Source organism: Hydra vulgaris, chromosome 14, assembly GCF_038396675.1.
Source record: "Hydra vulgaris chromosome 14, alternate assembly HydraT2T_AEP".
Lineage (NCBI taxonomy): Eukaryota > Metazoa > Cnidaria > Hydrozoa > Anthoathecata > Hydridae > Hydra > Hydra vulgaris.
The window spans coordinates 5,467,169-5,470,000 of NC_088933.1; the positions used below are offsets into that span (position 1 = coordinate 5,467,169).

The 2,832-nt window shown below is 24.8% G+C and overlaps 1 long non-coding RNA gene across 1 annotated transcript in view; it reads right to left on the bottom strand.

Annotated features, from left to right (window-relative positions):
• Positions 1-1,666: 1,666 nt before the first annotated feature.
• Positions 1,667-2,832, bottom strand: part of LOC136090679 (uncharacterized) — a 3,533-nt gene continuing 2,367 nt past the window's right edge. The window contains exon 2 of the long non-coding RNA XR_010643631.1: positions 1,667-1,943. This is a non-coding gene — a long non-coding RNA (uncharacterized LOC136090679). The remainder of the gene's footprint in view (positions 1,944-2,832) is intronic.

The following is a 2,832-nucleotide window of genomic DNA, read 5'->3' on the forward strand; positions in this document are numbered from 1 at the left end:
TCTAATCTACAAAAAAAATATAATCAATTATACATATGTCAAATTTTTCCCAAACACCCTGTATATATATATATATATATATATATATATATATATATATATATATATATATATATATATATATATATATATATATATATATATATATATATATATATATATATATATATATATATATATAAATACATATATATATATATATATATACATATATATATATATATATATATATATATATATATATATATATATATATATATATATATATATATATATATATATATATATATATCCCATTTGCTCCTACAAGTTGAGCACTCTTCTCAAGTCGTCAACAAAATGGAAAAAATAAACTTGAAATATTCAATCAAAAATATACCGATTCCATCTGAAAACGAATATAAATTAAAACTACTAAACAAAACAGAAATGCTTGTAAAGAAAATGAGATGGAAGGCGTTCTTTTTTATAAATAACTACCCAAAAAATGATTCAATTTATACAGACTACGGAATCAAATCATCAAAATGCCCACCACAAATAAATGAAATGCGTTCTTTCGAAAAAGACCTTATAAACTTAATTAAATCAATAAAATTTTGCAACGTAAACTGCAAGTTTCAAAATAATATGCAGAAAGACTTAAAATCCATACGTACGTCGCATAAAACATTAATAAAGGCAGACAAAACGTCTAATTTGTATAATTTATCTAAAGATGAATACAACAAACTGTTAACAAACGCAATTACTTCAACCTACAAAAAGTCGATGCCAGAACTAAAAGATCAAATAAATAAGGAAGGAAAAATCCTTTTAATATACCATGAAGTGTATAAAAATATTGAGATAAACGAATCGTCCGGCTGCTTTTATACTTTAAAAGACCATGAGGATAATTTTGTTAACAACCCTTCAGTTCGCCTTTTAAATCCTTCGAAAAACGAGGTAGGAAGAATTAGTAAAGTTATTTTATCTAAAATTATTCACGAACTAAAAAATAAACTACAGTTGAAATGGCAAAGCACCCAATTTGTTATAGATTTGTTGAAAAAAATAAAAAATAAACACCTTTGCAAATTTCTAATTTTTGATATAAATAATTTTTACCCATCTATTAGTAAAAACACTCTTACCAGTGCAATCAGTATCGCCGAACAACATGTTGTCATAAATGATGACGATAAAAAATTAATATATCATCCAAGAAAATCTTTAATTTTTAAAAACGATGAAACTTGGATAAAGAAAAGAGGCAGATTATTTGATGTCACAATGGGAGCATATGATGGAGCTGAAGTTTGTGAATTAGTTGGTATTTTTCTATTGTTTCAGCTCTCTCAATATTACGATAAAAATAATTTTTGCTTGTATTGTGACGACGGACTTGCTATTTTTGAAAACAGAAGTGGCCAACAAATGGAAAAAATCAAAAAGCATTTTTTGATTTTTTCCATTTGTTTACTTAAACTTAGCTTTACGTAAATTAGGATATAATTCAAAACTCACCTACTAACCGCAAATAAACAATAATCAAAAAAGACATCGCAAACGTAAAATTATATGGTACAACCCCCCGTTTAGTAAAAATGTTGAAACTAAAATTGGAAATCGTTTCTTAGCTTTAATTGACCAGCACTTTCCAGTAGGACACAGACTTCATAAAATTTTTAATTCTCTAATAAATGCACATAAAAACAAAATTTTACAAAGCAATAAAAATGAAACATCAAAAAAATGCAACTGCATAGATAAATAACCAATGCCTTTCTAGCAATATCGTATACCAAGCCACTGTAAGTTCTGGAGATCCTCAATTCAAAAACAAAGTTTATTTCGGTATAAGTGAAACCACTTTTAAATTAAGATATGCCAACCATCTTAAATATATCAATGCACCCAAATGTAAAAATGACACTGAACTTTCCAAAGAAATATCGAAGCTAAAATCGAAAAATATAAAGCCTGTTGTTACATGAAAAATAATAGCACGATGCAACCCCTACAACCAAGCATCAAAACTTTGTAATCTTTGCCTCTGCGAGGAATTTCATATATTATCATATAAAGGAGAAAACTTACTTTTTTTGTTTTTTTTTTTTTTTTTAGTATTGTATTTGCCGATTGAAAATAATTTACACTCGTAATTTATAAAAACAAATATTTACATGACTGGGGCTTGAAGAAGACAAAATTCATCTTATCATTAAGCCCCCCCCAAAAAAATGCATATTCATCAAATAAAATGTTTTAACAAAATGCAAAAAATAAAATATATAACGTTTAAAATATTTAGTAATTCAAAGAGTATTTATATTTAAGAACTGATTAGTAAAATAAGATGATATATAAGTATTAATATTACAAAAAGAATTTACAATAACTTTTTTTAATAAAAATTGAAATTATAAAATTTTACAATATTTTTAGTAATTAGTATTTCAAATAATAAAACTTAAAAAAATCGTTTGTAAATTCAAAACTTATAAGATAAGAAATACATTTACAATAGCAGACTATTGTTTAGAATATTAAATATAATATTAAAGAGTAATTAGTAGGTTAATTTTTGTTTTTGTTTGCTAGTTTAAAAAGCTTTTTAGAAGAACTTTAATTCATTTTCATGTATCATCAGTAATTGCTTAAGTTTTGTTTTAAACTGGTTTAAAGAATAATTAGATTTCAGCTCATTATTTAATATTGTATTCCACAGCTTAGGACCTCGGTTAGCAATTGAGAATTTGGTTGCTGAATAATGTGTTTTGGATTGAATGTAATTGTTTTTTGAAAATCTGGTAGGGTATATGTGGTTTATTTTTTCAAAAAGTGAAT